The sequence below is a fragment of the Salmo salar genome, chromosome ssa10 (genome assembly GCF_905237065.1).
Source record: "Salmo salar chromosome ssa10, Ssal_v3.1, whole genome shotgun sequence".
NCBI classification, from domain to species: Eukaryota; Metazoa; Chordata; class Actinopteri; order Salmoniformes; family Salmonidae; genus Salmo; species Salmo salar.
Window position 1 is genome coordinate 115,373,113 of NC_059451.1, and position 20,359 is coordinate 115,393,471.

At 40.5% G+C, this 20,359-nt stretch overlaps 1 pseudogene; it reads right to left on the reverse strand.

Moving 5' to 3' along the window:
* The window catches only part of LOC123724586 (mucin-2-like), a 138,630-nt pseudogene that overhangs the window by 52,566 nt on the left and 65,705 nt on the right, over positions 1-20,359 (reverse strand).

Here is a 20,359-nt window from a genome sequence, read left to right on the forward strand (position 1 = left end):
TGTACAGTAGACTACAGCCAGACAATATGTTCCTCCATCATGTACAGTAGACTACAGACAATACGTTCCTCCACCATGTACAGTAGACTACAGACAATATGTTCCTCCACCATGTACAGTAGACTACAGACAATATGTTCCTCCATCATGTACAGTAGACTACAGACAATATGTTCCTCCACCATGTACAGTAGACTACAGACAGACAATATGTTCCTACACCATGTACAGTAGACTACAGACAATATGTTCCTCCATCATGTACAGTAGACTACAGACAATATGTTCCTCCATCATGTACAGTAGACTACAGACAATATGTTCCTCCATCATGTACAGTAGACTACAGCCAGACAATATGTTCCTCCACCATGTACAGTAGACTACAGACAATATGTTCCTCCATCATGTACAGTAGACTACAGCCAGACAATATGTTCCTCCACCATGTACAGTAGACTACAGACAATATGTTCCTCCATCATGTACAGTAGACTACAGACAATATGTTCCTCCACCATGTACAGTAGACTACAGACAATATGTTCCTCCACCATGTACAGTAGACTACAGACAATATGTTCCTCCATCATGTACAGTAGACTACAGGCAATATGTTCCTCCATCATGTACAGTACACTACAGACATTATGTTCCTCCATCATGTACAGTAGACTACAGACATTATGTTCCTCCATCATGTACAGTAGACTACAGACAATATGTTCCTCCATCATGTACAGTAGACTACAGACAATATGTTCCTCCACCATGTACAGTAGACTACAGCCAGACAATATGTTCCTCCACCATGTACAGTAGACTACAGACAATATGTTCCTCCATCATGTACAGTAGACTACAGACAATATGTTCCTCCATCATGTACAGTAGACTACAGACAATATGTTCCTCCATCATGTACAGTAGACTACAGCCAGACAATATGTTCCTCCATCATGTACAGTAGACTACAGACAATATGTTCCTCCATCATGTACAGTAGACTACAGACAATATGTTCCTCCATCATGTACAGTAGACTACAGACAATATGTTCCTCCATCATGTACAGTAGACTACAGACAATATGTTCCTCCATCATGTACAGTAGACTACAGACAATATGTTCCTCCATCATGTACAGTAGACTACAGACAATATGTTCCTCCATCATGTACAGTAGACTACAGACAATATGTTCCTCCATCATGTACAGTAGACTACAGCAGACAATATGTTCCTCCATCATGTACAGTAGAATACAGACAATATGTTCCTCCACCATGTACAGTAGACTACAGACAATATGTTCCTCCATCATGTACAGTAGACTACAGACAGACAATATGTTCCTCCACCATGTACAGTAGACTACAGACAATATGTTCCTCCATCATGTACAGTAGACTACAGCCAGACAATATGTTCCTCCATCATGTACAGTAGACTACAGACAATACGTTCCTCCACCATGTACAGTAGACTACAGACAATATGTTCCTCCATCATGTACAGTAGACTAACAGACAATATGTTCCTCCATCATGTACAGTAGACTACAGACAATATGTTCCTCCACCATGTACAGTAGACTACAGACAGACAATATGTTCCTCCACCATGTACAGTAGACTACAGACAATACGTTCCTACATCATGTACAGTAGACTACAGACAATATGTTCCTCCACCATGTACAGTAGACTACAGACAATATGTTCCTCCATCATGTACAGTAGACTACAGCAGACAATATGTTCCTCCACCATGTACAGTAGACTACAGACAATATGTTCCTCCACCATGTACAGTAGACTACAGCCAGACAATATGTTCCTCCATCATGTACAGTAGACTACAGACAATATGTTCCTCCATCATGTACAGTAGACTACAGCCAGACAATATGTTCCTCCACCATGTACAGTAGACTACAGACAATATGTTCCTCCATCATGTACAGTAGACTACAGACAATATGTTCCTCCACCATGTACAGTAGACTACAGACAATATGTTCCTCCACCATGTACAGTAGACTACAGACAATATGTTCCTCCATCATGTACAGTAGACTACAGACAATATGTTCCTCCACCATGTACAGTAGACTACATACAGACAATATGTTCCTACACCATGTACAGTAGACTACAGACAATATGTTCCTCCAACCTGTACAGTAGACTACAGACAATATGTTCCTCCATCATGTACAGTAGACTACAGACAATATGTTCCTCCATCATGTACAGTAGACTACAGCCAGACAATATGTTCCTCCACCATGTACAGTAGACTACAGACAATATGTTCCTCCACCATGTACAGTAGACTACAGACAATATGTTCCTCCACCATGTACAGTAGACTACAGACAATATGTTCCTCCATCATGTACAGTAGACTACATGCAATATGTTCATCCATCATGTACAGTAGACCACAGACAATATGTTCCTCCACCATGTACAGTAGACTACAGACAGACAATATGTTCCTACACCATGTACAGTAGACTACAGACAATATGTTCCTCCAACCTGTACAGTAGACTACAGACAATATGTTCCTCCATCATGTACAGTAGACTACAGACAATATGTTCCTCCATCATGTACAGTAGACTACAGCCAGACAATATGTTCCTCCACCATGTACAGTAGACTACAGACAATATGTTCCTCCACCATGTACAGTAGACTACAGACAATATGTTCCTCCATCATGTACAGTAGACTACAGACAATATGTTCCTCCACCATGTACAGTAGACTACAGACAATATGTTCCTCCATCATGTACAGTAGACTACATGCAATATGTTCCTCCATCATGTACAGTAGACTACAGACATTATGTTCCTCCATCATGTACAGTAGACTACAGACATTATGTTCCTCCATCATGTACAGTAGACTACAGACAATATGTTCCTCCATCATGTACAGTAGACTACAGACAATATGTTCCTCCATCATGTACAGTAGACTACAGACAGACAATATGTTCCTCCATGTACAGTAGACTACAGACAATATGTTCCTCCATCATGTACAGTAGACTACAGACAATATGTTCCTCCACCATGTACAGTAGACTACAGACAATATGTTCCTCCATCATGTACAGTAGACTACAGCCAATATGTTCCTCCACCATGTACAGTAGACTACTGACAATATGTTCCTCCATCATGTACAGTAGACTACAGCAGACAATATGTTCCTCCATCATGTACAGTAGAATACAGACAATATGTTCCTCCACCATGTACAGTAGACTACAGACAATATGTTCCTCCATCATGTACAGTAGACTACAGACAGACAATATGTTCCTCCATGTACAGTAGACTACAGACAATATGTTCCTCCACCATGTACAGTAGACTACAGCCAGACAATATGTTCCTCCATCATGTACAGTAGACTACAGACAATACGTTCCTCCACCATGTACAGCAGACTACAGACAATATGTTCCTCCACCATGTACAGTAGACTACAGACAATATGTTCCTCCATCATGTACAGTAGACTACAGACAATATGTTCCTCCACCATGTACAGTAGACTACAGACAGACAATATGTTCCTACACCATGTACAGTAGACTACAGACAATATGTTCCTACATCATGTACAGTAGACTACAGACAATATGTTCCTCCATCATGTACAGTAGACTACAGACAATATGTTCCTCCATCATGTACAGTAGACTACAGCCAGACAATATGTTCCTCCACCATGTACAGTAGACTACAGACAATATGTTCCTCCACCATGTACAGTAGACTACAGCCAGACAATATGTTCCTCCATCATGTACAGTAGACTACAGACAATATGTTCCTCCATCATGTACAGTAGACTACAGCCAGACAATATGTTCCTCCACCATGTACAGTAGACTACAGACAATATGTTCCTCCATCATGTACAGTAGACTACAGACAATATGTTCCTCCACCATGTACAGTAGACTACAGACAATATGTTCCTCCACCATGTACAGTAGACTACAGACAATATGTTCCTCCACCATGTACAGTAGACTACAGACAATATGTTCCTCCACCATGTACAGTAGACTACATACAGACAATATGTTCCTACACCATGTACAGTAGACTACAGACAATATGTTCCTCCAACCTGTACAGTAGACTACAGACAATTTGTTCCTCCATCATGTACAGTAGACTACAGACAATATGTTCCTCCATCATGTACAGTAGACTACAGCCAGACAATATGTTCCTCCACCATGTACAGTAGACTACAGACAATATGTTCCTCCACCATGTACAGTAGACTACAGACAATATGTTCCTCCACCATGTACAGTAGACTACAGACAATATGTTCCTCCATCATGTACAGTAGACTACATGCAATATGTTCATCCATCATGTACAGTAGACCACAGACAATATGTTCCTCCACCATGTACAGTAGACTACGACAGACAATATGTTCCTACATCATGTACAGTAGACTACAGACAATATGTTCCTCCAACCTGTACAGTAGACTACAGACAATATGTTCCTCCATCATGTACAGTAGACTACAGACAATATGTTCCTCCATCATGTACAGTAGACTACAGCCAGACAATATGTTCCTCCACCATGTACAGTAGACTACAGACAATATGTTCCTCCACCATGTACAGTAGACTACAGACAATATGTTCCTCCATCATGTACAGTAGACTACAGACAATATGTTCCTCCACCATGTACAGTAGACTACAGACAATATGTTCCTCCATCATGTACAGTAGACTACAGCCAATATGTTCCTCCACCATGTACAGTCGACTACAGACAATATGTTCCTCCATCATGTACAGTAGACTACAGTCAGACAATATGTTCCTCCATCATGTACAGTAGAATACAGACAATATGTTCCTCCACCATGTACAGTAGACTACAGACAATATGTTCCTCCATCATGTACAGTAGACTACAGACAGACAATATGTTCCTCCATGTACAGTAGACTACAGACAATATGTTCCTCCACCATGTACAGTAGACTACAGCCAGACAATATGTTCCTCCATCATGTACAGTAGACTACAGACAATACGTTCCTCCACCATGTACAGTAGACTACTGACAATATGTTCCTCCACCATGTACAGTAGACTACAGACAATATGTTCCTCCATCATGTACAGTAGACTACAGACAATATGTTCCTCCACCATGTACAGTAGACTACAGACAGACAATATGTTCCTACACCATGTACAGTAGACTACAGACAATATGTTCCTCCATCATGTACAGTAGACTACAGACAATATGTTCCTCCATCATGTACAGTAGACTACAGACAATATGTTCCTCCATCATGTACAGTAGACTACAGCCAGACAATATGTTCCTCCACCATGTACAGTAGACTACAGACAATATGTTCCTCCACCATGTACAGTAGACTACAGCCAGACAATATGTTCCTCCATCATGTACAGTAGACTACAGACAATATGTTCCTCCATCATGTACAGTAGACTACAGCCAGACAATATGTTCCTCCACCATGTACAGTAGACTACAGACAATATGTTCCTCCATCATGTACAGTAGACTACAGACAATATGTTCCTCCATCATGTACAGTAGACTACAGACAATATGTTCCTCCACCATGTACAGTAGACTACAGACAATATGTTCCTCCATCATGTACAGTAGACTACAGACAATATGTTCCTCCACCATGTACAGTAGACTACATACAGACAATATGTTCCTACACCATGTACAGTAGACTACAGACAATATGTTCCTCCAACCTGTACAGTAGACTACAGACAATTTGTTCCTCCATCATGTACAGTAGACTACAGACAATATGTTCCTCCATCATGTACAGTAGACTACAGCCAGACAATATGTTCCTCCACCATGTACAGTAGACTACAGACAATATGTTCCTCCACCATGTACAGTAGACTACAGACAATATGTTCCTCCATCATGTACAGTAGACTACATGCAATATGTTCCTCCATCATGTACAGTAGACCACAGACAATATGTTCCTCCACCATGTACAGTAGACTACAGACAGACAATATGTTCCTACATCATGTACAGTAGACTACAGACAATATGTTCCTCCAACCTGTACAGTAGACTACAGACAATATGTTCCTCCATCATGTACAGTAGACTACAGACAATATGTTCCTCCATCATGTACAGTAGACTACAGCCAGACAATATGTTCCTCCATCATGTACAGTAGACTACAGACAATATGTTCCTCCACCATGTACAGTAGACTACAGACAATATGTTCCTCCATCATGTACAGTAGACTACAGACAATATGTTCCTCCACCATGTACAGTAGACTACAGACAATATGTTCCTCCATCATGTACAGTAGACTACAGACAATATGTTCCTCCATCATGTACAGTAGACTACAGACAATATGTTCCTCCATCATGTACAGTAGACTACAGACATTATGTTCCTCCATCATGTACAGTAGACTACAGACAATATGTTCCTCCATCATGTACAGTAGACTACAGACAATATGTTCCTCCATCATGTACAGTAGACTACAGACAGACAATATGTTCCTCCATGTACAGTAGACTACAGACAATATGTTCCTCCATCATGTACAGTAGACTACAGACAATATGTTCCTCCACCATGTACAGTAGACTACAGACAATATGTTCCTCCATCATGTACAGTAGACTACAGCCAATATGTTCCTCCACCATGTACAGTCGACTACAGACAATATGTTCCTCCATCATGTACAGTAGACTACAGCCAGACAATATGTTCCTCCATCATGTACAGTAGAATACAGACAATATGTTCCTCCACCATGTACAGTAGACTACAGACAATATGTTCCTCCATCATGTACAGTAGACTACAGACAGACAATATGTTCCTCCATGTACAGTAGACTACAGACAATATGTTCCTCCACCATGTACAGTAGACTACAGCCAGACAATATGTTCCTCCATCATGTACAGTAGACTACAGACAATACGTTCCTCCACCATGTACAGCAGACTACTGACAATATGTTCCTCCACCATGTACAGTAGACTACAGACAATATGTTCCTCCATCATGTACAGTAGACTACAGACAATATGTTCCTCCACCATGTACAGTAGACTACAGACAGACAATATGTTCCTACACCATGTACAGTAGACTACAGACAATATGTTCCTACATCATGTACTGTAGACTACAGACAATATGTTCCTCCATCATGTACAGTAGACTACAGACAATATGTTCCTCCATCATGTACAGTAGACTACAGCCAGACAATATGTTCCTCCACCATGTACAGTAGACTACAGACAATATGTTCCTCCACCATGTACAGTAGACTACAGCCAGACAATATGTTCCTCCATCATGTACAGTAGACTACAGACAATATGTTCCTCCATCATGTACAGTAGACTACAGCCAGACAATATGTTCCTCCACCATGTACAGTAGACTACAGACAATATGTTCCTCCATCATGTACAGTAGACTACAGACAATATGTTCCTCCACCATGTACAGTAGACTACAGACAATATGTTCCTCCACCATGTACAGTAGACTACAGACAATATGTTCCTCCATCATGTACAGTAGACTACAGACAATATGTTCCTCCACCATGTACAGTAGACTACATACAGACAATGTGTTCCTACACCATGTACAGTAGACTACAGACAATATGTTCCTCCAACCTGTACAGTAGACTACAGACAATTTGTTCCTCCATCATGTACAGTAGACTACAGACAATATGTTCCTCCATCATGTACAGTAGACTACAGCCAGACAATATGTTCCTCCACCATGTACAGTAGACTACAGACAATATGTTCCTCCACCATGTACAGTAGACTACAGACAATATGTTCCTCCACCATGTACAGTAGACTACAGACAATATGTTCCTCCATCATGTACAGTAGACTACAGGCAATATGTTCCTCCATCATGTACAGTAGACCACAGACAATATGTTCCTCCACCATGTACAGTAGACTACAGACAGACAATATGTTCCTACACCATGTACAGTAGACTACAGACAATATGTTCCTCCAACCTGTACAGTAGACTACAGACAATATGTTCCTCCATCATGTACAGTAGACTACAGACAATATGTTCCTCCATCATGTACAGTAGACTACAGCCAGACAATATGTTCCTCCACCATGTACAGTAGACTACAGACAATATGTTCCTCCACCATGTACAGTAGACTACAGACAATATGTTCCTCCATCATGTACAGTAGACTACAGACAATATGTTCCTCCACCATGTACAGTAGACTACAGACAATATGTTCCTCCACCATGTACAGTAGACTACAGACAATATGTTCCTCCATCATGTACAGTAGACTACATGCAATATGTTCCTCCATCATGTACAGTAGACTACAGACATTATGTTCCTCCATCATGTACAGTAGACTACAGACATTATGTTCCTCCATCATGTACAGTAGACTACAGACAATATGTTCCTCCATCATGTACAGTAGACTACAGACAATATGTTCCTCCATCATGTACAGTAGACTACAGACAGACAATATGTTCCTCCATGTACAGTAGACTACAGACAATATGTTCCTCCACCAAGTACAGTAGACTACAGCCAGACAATATGTTCCTCCATCTTGTACAGTAGACTACAGACAATATGTTCCTCCATCATGTACAGTAGACTACATGCAATATGTTCCTCCATCATGTACAGTAGACTACAGACAATATGTTCCTCCACCATGTACAGTAGACTACAGACAGACAATATGTTCCTACACCATGTACAGTAGACTACAGACAATATGTTCCTCCAACCTATACACTAGACTACAGACAATATGTTCCTCCATCATGTAGAGTAGACTACAGACAATATGTTCCTCCATCATGTACAGTAGACTACAGCCAGACAATATGTTCCTCCACCATGTACAGTAGACTACAGACAATATGTTCCTCCACCATGTACAGTAGACTACAGCCAGACAATATGTTCCTCCATCATGTACAGTAGACTACAGACAATATGTTCCTCCATCATGTACAGTAGACTACAGCCAGACAATATGTTCCTCCATCATGTACAGTAGACTACAGCCAGACAATATGTTCCTCCATCATGTACAGTAGACTACAGACAATATGTTCCTCCACCATGTACAGTAGACTACAGACAATATGTTCCTCCATCATGTACAGTAGACTACAGACAATATGTTCCTCCACCATGTACAGTAGACTACAGACAATATGTTCCTCCACCATGTACAGTAGACTACAGACAATATGTTCCTCCATCATGTACAGTAGACTACATGCAATATGTTCCTCCATCATGTACAGTAGACTACAGACATTATGTTCCTCCATCATGTACAGTAGACTACAGACATTATGTTCCTCCATCATGTACAGTAGACTACAGACAATATGTTCCTCCATCATGTACAGTAGACTACAGACAATATGTTCCTCCATCATGTACAGTAGACTACAGACAGACAATATGTTCCTCCATGTACAGTAGACTACAGACAATATGTTCCTCCACCATGTACAGTAGACTACAGCCAGACAATATGTTCCTCCATCATGTACAGTAGACTACAGACAGACAATATGTTCCTACACCATGTACAGTAGACTACAGACAATATGTTCCTCCACCATGTACAGTAGACTACAGACAATATGTTCCTCCACCATGTACAGTAGACTACAGACAATATGTTCCTCCATCATGTACAGTAGACTACAGACAATATGTTCCTCCACCATGTACAGTAGACTACAGACAGACAATATGTTCCTACACCATGTACAGTAGACTACAGACATTATGTTCCTCCATCATGTACAGTAGACTACAGACATTATGTTCCTCCATCATGTACAGTAGACTACAGACAATATGTTCCTCCATCATGTACAGTAGACTACAGACAATATGTTCCTCCATCATGTACAGTAGACTACAGACAATATGTTCCTCCACCATGTACAGTAGACTACAGACAGACAATATGTTCCTCCACCATGTACAGTAGACTACAGACAATATGTTCCTCCATCATGTACAGTAGACTACAGACAATATGTTCCTCCACCATGTACAGTAGACGACAGCCAGACAATATGTTCCTCCATCATGTACAGTAGACTACAGACAGACAATATGTTCCTCCATGTACAGTAGACTACAGACAATATGTTCCTCCACCAAGTACAGTAGACTACAGCCAGACAATATGTTCCTCCATCTTGTACAGTAGACTACAGACAATATGTTCCTCCATCATGTACAGTAGACTACATGCAATATGTTCCTCCATCATGTACAGTAGACTACAGACAATATGTTCCTCCACCATGTACAGTAGACTACAGACAGACAATATGTTCCTACACCATGTACAGTAGACTACAGACAATATGTTCCTCCAACCTGTACAGTAGACTACAGACAATATGTTCCTCCATCATGTAGAGTAGACTACAGACAATATGTTCCTCCATCATGTACAGTAGACTACAGCCAGACAATATGTTCCTCCACCATGTACAGTAGACTACAGACAATATGTTCCTCCACCATGTACAGTAGACTACAGCCAGACAATATGTTCCTCCATCATGTACAGTAGACTACAGACAATATGTTCCTACATCATGTACAGTAGACTACAGCCAGACAATATGTTCCTCCATCATGTACAGTAGACTACAGACAATATGTTCCTCCACCATGTACAGTAGACTACAGACAATATGTTCCTCCATCATGTACAGTAGACTACAGACAATATGTTCCTCCACCATGTACAGTAGACTACAGACAATATGTTCCTCCACCATGTACAGTAGACTACAGACAATATGTTCCTCCATCATGTACAGTAGACTACAGGCAATATGTTCCTCCATCATGTACAGTAGACTACAGACATTATGTTCCTCCATCATGTACAGTAGACTACAGACATTATGTTCCTCCATCATGTACAGTAGACTACAGACAATATGTTCCTCCATCATGTACAGTAGACTACAGACAATATGTTCCTCCATCATGTACAGTAGACTACAGACAGACAATATGTTCCTCCATGTACAGTAGACTACAGACAATATGTTCCTCCACCATGTACAGTAGACTACAGCCAGACAATATGTTCCTCCATCATGTACAGTAGACTACAGACAGACAATATGTTCCTACACCATGTACAGTAGACTACAGACAATATGTTCCTCCACCGTGTACAGTAGACTACAGACAATATGTTCCTCCACCATGTACAGTAGACTACAGACAATATGTTACTCCATCATGTACAGTAGACTACAGACAATATGTTCCTCCACCATGTACAGTAGACTACAGACAGACAATATGTTCCTACACCATGTACAGTAGACTACAGACAATATGTTCCTCCATCATGTACAGTAGACTACAGCCAGACAATATGTCCCTCCATCATGTACCGTAGACTACAGCCAGGCAATATGTTCCTCCATCATGTACAGTAGACTACAGACAATATGTTTCTCCATCATGTACAGTAGACTACAGACAATATGTTTCTCCATCATGTACAGTAGACTACAGACAATATGTTCCTCCATCATGTACAGTAGACTACAGACAATATGTTCCTCCATCATGTACAGTAGACTACAGACAATATGTTCCTCCACCATGTACAGTAGACTACAGACAATATGTTCCTCCATCATGTACAGTAGAATACAGACAATATGTTCCTCCATCATGTACAGTAGACTACAGACAATATGTTCCTCCACCATGTACAGTAGACTACAGGCAATATGTTCCTCCATCATGTACAGTAGACTACAGACAATATGTTCCTCCATCATGTACAGTAGACTACAGCCAGACAATATGTTCCTCCATCATGTACAGTAGACTACAGACAATATGTTCCTCCATCATGTACAGTAGACTACAGACAATATGTTCCTCCACCATGTACAGTAGACTACAGCCAGACAATATGTTCCTCCACCATGTACAGTATACTACAGACAATATGTTCCTCCATCATGTACAGTAGACTACAGACAGACAATATGTTCCTCCATCATGTACAGTAGACTACAGACAATATGTTCCTCCATCATGTACAGTAGACTACAGCCAGACAATATTTTCCTCCATCATGTACAGTAGACTACAGACAGAAATATGTTCCTCCATCATGTACAGTAGACTACAGACAATATGTTCCTCCACCATGTACAGTAGACTACAGACAATATTTTCCTCGATCATGTACAGTAGACTACAGACAGACAATATGTTCCTCCATCATGTAGAGTAGACTACAGACAATATGTTCCTCCATCATGTACTGTAGACTACAGACAGACAATATGTTCCTCCATCATGTAGAGTAGACTACAGACAATATGTTCCTCCATCATGTACTGTAGACTACAGCCAGACAATATTTTCCTCCATCATGTACAGTAGACTACAGACAGACAATATGTTCCTCCATCATGTACAGTAGATTACAGACAATATGTTCCTCCACCATGTACAGTAGACTACAGACAATATGTTCCTCCACCATGTACAGTAGACTACAGGCAATATGTTCCTCCATCATGTACAGTAGACTACAGACAATATGTTCCTCCATCATGTACAGTAGACTACAGCCAGACAATATGTTCCTCCATCATGTACAGTAGACTACAGACAATATGTTCCTCCATCATGTACAGTAGACTACAGACAATATGTTCCTCCACCATGTACAGTAGACTACAGCCAGACAATATGTTCCTCCACCATGTACAGTAGACTACAGACAATATGTTCCTCCATCATGTACTGTAGACTACAGACAGACAATATGTTCCTCCATCATGTAGAGTAGACTACAGACAATATGTTCCTCCATCATGTACAGTAGACTACAGCCAGACAATATTTTCCTCCATCATGTACAGTAGACTACAGACAGACAATATGTTCCTCCACCATGTACAGTAGACTACAGACAATATGTTCCTCCACCATGTACAGTAGACTACAGACAATATTTTCCTCGATCATGTACAGTAGACTACAGACAGACAATATGTTCCTCCATCATGTAGAGTAGACTACAGACAATATGTTCCTCCATCATGTACTGTAGACTACAGACAGACAATATGTTCCTCCATCATGTAGAGTAGACTACAGACAATATGTTCCTCCATCATGTACTGTAGACTACAGCCAGACAATATGTTCCTCCATCATGTACAGTAGACTACAACAGACAATATGTTCCTCCATCATGTACAGTAGACTACAGACAATATGTTCCTCCACCATGTACAGTAGACTACAGACAATATGTTCCTCCATCATGTACAGTAGACTACAGCCAGACAATATGTTCCTCCACCATGTACAGTAGACTACAGACAATATGTTCCTCCATCATGTACAGTAGACTACAGACAATATGTTCCTCCATCATGTACAGTAGACTACAGACAATATGTTCCTCCACCATGTACAGTAGACTACAGACAATATGTTCCTCCATCATGTACAGTAGACTACAGACAATATGTTCCTCCATCATGTACAGTAGACTACAGACAATATGTTCCTCCATCATGTACAATAGACTACAGACATTATGTTCCTCCATCATGTACAGTAGACTACAGACATTATGTTCCTCCATCATGTACAGTAGACTACAGACAATATGTTCCTCCATCATGTACAGTAGACTACAGACAATATGTTCCTCCATCATGTACAGTAGACTACAGACAGACAATATGTTCCTCCATGTACAGTAGACTACAGACAATATGTTCCTCCACCATGTACAGTAGACTACAGCCAGACAATATGTTCCTCCATCATGTACAGTAGACTACAGACAGACAATATGTTCCTACACCATGTACAGTAGACTACAGACAATATGTTCCTCCACCATGTACAGTAGACTACAGACAATATGTTCCTCCACCATGTACAGTAGACTACAGACAATATGTTACTCCATCATGTACAGTAGACTACAGACAATATGTTCCTCCACCATGTACAGTAGACTACAGACAGACAATATGTTCCTACACCATGTACAGTAGACTACAGACAATATGTTCCTCCATCATGTACAGTAGACTACAGACATTATGTTCCTCCATCATGTACAGTAGACTACAGACATTATGTTCCTCCATCATGTACAGTATACTACAGACAATATGTTCCTCCATCATGTACAGTAGACTACAGACAATATGTTCCTCCACCATGTACAGTAGACTACAGACAGACAATATGTTCCTCCACCATGTACAGTAGACTACAGACAATATGTTCCTCCATCATGTACAGTAGACTACAGACAATATGTTCCTCCACCATGTACAGTAGACTACAGCCAGACAATATGTTCCTCCATCATGTACAGTAGACTACAGACAGACAATATGTTCCTCCATGTACAGTAGACTACAGACAATATGTTCCTCCACCAAGTACAGTAGACTACAGCCAGACAATATGTTCCTCCATCTTGTACAGTAGACTACAGACAATATGTTCCTCCATCATGTACAGTAGACTACATGCAATATGTTCCTCCATCATGTACAGTAGACTACAGACAATATGTTCCTCCACCATGTACAGTAGACTACAGACAGACAATATGTTCCTACACCATGTACAGTAGACTACAGACAATATGTTCCTCCAACCTGTACAGTAGACTACAGACAATATGTTCCTCCATCATGTAGAGTAGACTACAGACAATATGTTCCTCCATCATGTACAGTAGACTACAGCCAGACAATATGTTCCTCCACCATGTACAGTAGACTACAGACAATATGTTCCTCCACCATGTACAGTAGACTACAGCCAGACAATATGTTCCTCCATCATGTACAGTAGACTACAGACAATATGTTCCTACATCATGTACAGTAGACTACAGCCAGACAATATGTTCCTCCATCATGTACAGTAGACTACAGCCAGACAATATGTTCCTCCATCATGTACAGTAGACTACAGACAATATGTTCCTCCACCATGTACAGTAGACTACAGACAATATGTTCCTCCACCATGTACAGTAGACTACAGACAATATGTTCCTCCACCATGTACAGTAGACTACAGACAATATGTTCCTCCACCATGTACAGTAGACTACAGACAATATGTTCCTCCATCATGTACAGTAGACTACATGCAATATGTTCCTCCATCATGTACAATAGACTACAGACATTATGTTCCTCCATCATGTACAGTAGACTACAGACATTATGTTCCTCCATCATGTACAGTAGACTACAGACAATATGTTCCTCCATCATGTACAGTAGACTACAGACAATATGTTCCTCCATCATGTACAGTAGACTACAGACAGACAATATGTTCCTCCCTGTACAGTAGACTACAGACAATATGTTCCTCCACCATGTACAGTAGACTACAGCCAGACAATATGTTCCTCCATCATGTACAGTAGACTACAGACAGACAATATGTTCCTACACCATGTACAGTAGACTACAGACAATATGTTCCTCCACCATGTACAGTAGACTACAGACAATATGTTCCTCCACCATGTACAGTAGACTACAGACAATATGTTACTCCATCATGTACAGTAGACTACAGACAATATGTTCCTCCACCATGTACAGTAGACTACAGACAGACAATATGTTCCCACACCATGTACAGTAGACTACAGACAATATGTTCCTCCATCATGTACAGTAGACTACAGCCAGACAATATGTCCCTCCATCATGTACAGTAGACTACAGCCAGGCAATATGTTCCTCCATCATGTACAGTAGACTACAGACAATATGTTCCTCCATCATGTACAGTAGACTACAGACAATATGTTCCTCCATCATGTACAGTAGACTACAGACAATATGTTCCTCCATCATGTACAGTAGACTACAGACAATATGTTCCTCCATCATGTACAGTAGACTACAGACAATATGTTCCTCCACCATGTACAGTAGACTACAGACAATATGTTCCTCCATCATGTACAGTAGAATACAGACAATATGTTCCTCCATCATGTACAGTAGACTACAGACAATATGTTCCTCCACCATGTACAGTAGACTACAGGCAATATGTTCCTCCATCATGTACAGTAGACTACAGACAATATGTTCCTCCATCATGTACAGTAGACTACAGCCAGACAATATGTTCCTCCATCATGTACAGTAGACTACAGACAATATGTTCCTCCATCATGTACAGTAGACTACAGACAATATGTTCCTCCACCATGTACAGTAGACTACAGCCAGACAATATGTTCCTCCACCATGTACAGTAGACTACAGACAATATGTTCCTCCATCATGTACTGTAGACTACAGACAGACAATATGTTCCTCCATCATGTAGAGTAGACTACAGACAATATGTTCCTCCATCATGTACAGTAGACTACAGCCAGACAATATTTTCCTCCATCATGTACAGTAGACTACAGACAGACAATATGTTCCTCCATCATGTACAGTAGATTACAGACAATATGTTCCTCCACCATGTACAGTAGACTACAGACAATATTTTCCTCGATCATGTACAGTAGACTACAGACAGACAATATGTTCCTCCATCATGTAGAGTAGACTACAGACAATATGTTCCTCCATCATGTACTGTAGACTACAGACAGACAATATGTTCCTCCATCATGTAGAGTAGACTACAGACAATATGTTCCTCCATCATGTACTGTAGACTACAGCCAGACAATATTTTCCTCCATCATGTACAGTAGACTACAGACAGACAATATGTTCCTCCATCATGTACAGTAGATTACAGACAATATGTTCCTCCACCATGTACAGTAGACTACAGACAATATGTTCCTCCACCATGTACAGTAGACTACAGCCAGACAATATGTTCCTCCACCATGTACAGTAGACTACAGACAATATGTTCCTCCATCATGTACAGTAGACTACAGACAATATGTTCCTCCATCATGTACAGTAGACTACAGACAATATGTTCCTCCATCATGTACAGTAGACTACAGACAATATGTTCCTCCATCATGTACAGTAGACTACAGACAATATGTTCCTCCATCATGTACAGTAGACTACAGACAATATGTTCCTCCACCATGTACAGTAGACTACAGACAATATGTTCCTCCATCATGTACAGTAGACTACAGACAATATGTTCCTCCACCATGTACAGTAGACTACAGACAATATGTTCCTCCATCATGTACAATAGACTACAGCCAATATGTTCCTCCAGCATGTACAGTAGACTACAGACAATATGTTCCTCCATCATGTACAGTAGACTACAGCCAGACAGTATGTTCCTCCATCATGTACAGTAGAATACAGACAATATGTTCCTCCACCATGTACAGTAGACTACAGACAATATGTTCCTCAATCATGTACAGTAGACTACAGACAGACAATATGTTCCTCCATGTACAGTAGACTACAGACAATATGTTCCTCCACCATGTACAGTAGACTACAGCCAGACAATATGTTCCTCCATCATGTACAGTAGACTACAGACAATACGTTCCTCCACCATGTACAGTAGACTACAGACAATATGTTCCTCCACCATGTACAGTAGACTACAGACAATATGTTCCTCCATCATGTACAGTAGACTACAGACAATATGTTCCTCCACCATGTACAGTAGACTACAGACAGACAATATGTTCCTCCACCATGTACAGTAGACTACAGACAATATGTTCCTCCATCATGTACAGTAGACTACAGACAATATGTTCCTCCATCATGTACAGTAGACTACAGACAATATGTTCCTCCATCATGTACAGTAGACTACAGCCAGACAATATGTTCCTCCATCATGTACAGTAGACTACAGAAAATATGTTCCTCCATCATGTACAGTAGACTACAGACAGACAATATGTTCCTCCATCATGTACAGTAGACTACAGACAGACAATATGTTCCTCCACCATGTACAGTAGACTACAGACAATATGTTCCTCCACCATGTACAGTAGACTACAGCCAGACAATATGTTCCTCCATCATGTACAGTAGACTACAGACAATATGTTCCTCCATCATGTACAGTAGACTACAGCCAGACAATATGTTCCTCCACCATGTACAGTAGACTACAGACAATATGTTCCTCCACCATGTACAGTAGACTACAGACAATATGTTCCTCCATCATGTACAGTAGACTACAGACAATATGTTCCTCCACCATGTACAGTAGACTACAGACAATATGTTCCTCCACCATGTACAGTAGACTACAGACAATATGTTCCTCCATCATGTACAGTAGACTACAGGCAATATGTTCCTCCATCATGTACAGTATACTACAGACATTATGTTCCTCCATCATGTACAGTAGACTACAGACATTAAGTTCCTCCATCATGTACAGTAGACTACAGACAATATGTTCCTCCATCATGTACAGTAGACTACAGACAATATGTTCCTCCATCATGTACAGTAGACTACAGCCAATATGTTCCTCCACCATGTACAGTAGACTACAGACAATATGTTCCTCCATCATGTACAGTAGACTACAGACAATATGTTCCTCCATCATGTACAGTAGACTACAGCCAGACAATATGTTCCTCCATCATGTACAGTAGACTACAGACAATATGTTCCTCCATCATGTACAGTAGACTACAGACAATATGTTCCTCCACCATGTACAGTAGACTACAGACAATATGTTCCTCCACCATGTACAGTAGACTACAGACAATATGTTCCTCCATCATGTACAGTAGACTACAGACAATATGTTCCTCCATCATGTACAGTAGACTACAGCCAGACAATATGTTCCTCCACCATGTACAGTAGACTACAGACATTATGTTCCTCCATCATGTACAGTAGACTACAGACAATATGTTCCTCCATCATGTACAGTAGACTACAGCCAGACAATATGTTCCTCCACCATGTACAGTAGACTACAGACATTATGTTCCTCCATCATGTACAGTAGACTACAGACAATATGTTCCTCCACCATGTACAGTAGACTACAGACAATATGTTCCTCCATCATGTACAGTAGACTACAGACAATATGTTCCTCCATCATGTACAGTAGACTACAGACAATATGTTCCTCCATCATGTACAGTAGACTACAGACAGACAATATGTTCCTCCATGTACAGTAGACTACAGACAATATGTTCCTCCACCATGTACAGTAGACTACAGCCAGACAATATGTTCCTCCATCATGTACAGTAGACTACAGACAGACAATATGTTCCTACACCATGTACAGTAGACTACAGACAATATGTTCCTCCACCATGTACAGTAGACTACAGACAATATGTTCCTCCACCATGTACAGTAGACTACAGACAATATGTTACTCCATCATGTACAGTAGACTACAGACAATATGTTCCTCCATCATGTACAGTAGACTACAGCCAATATGTTCCTCCAGCATGTACAGTAGACTACAGACAATATGTTCCTCCATCATGTACAGTAGACTACAGCCAGACAGTATGTTCCTCCATCATGTACAGTAGAATACAGACAATATGTTCCTCCACCATGTACAGTAGACTACAGACAATATGTTCCTCAATCATGTACAGTAGACTACAGACAGACAATATGTTCCTCCATGTACAGTAGACTACAGACAATATGTTCCTCCACCATGTACAGTAGACTACAGCCAGACAATATGTTCCTCCATCATGTACAGTAGACTACAGACAATACGTTCCTCCACCATGTACAGTAGACTACAGACAATATGTTCCTCCACAATGTACAGTAGACTACAGACAATATGTTCCTCCATCATGTACAGTAGACTACAGACAATATGTTCCTCCACCATGTACAGTAGACTACAGACAGACAATATGTTCCTCCACCATGTACAGTAGACTACAGACAATATGTTCCTCCATCATGTACAGTAGACTACAGACAATATGTTCCTCCATCATGTACAGTAGACTACAGACAATATGTTCCTCCATCATGTACAGTAGACTACAGACAATATGTTCCTCCACCATGTACAGTAGACTACAGACAATATGTTCCTCCACCATGTACAGTAGACTACAGACAATATGTTCCTCCATCATGTACAGTAGACTACAGACAATATGTTCCTCCA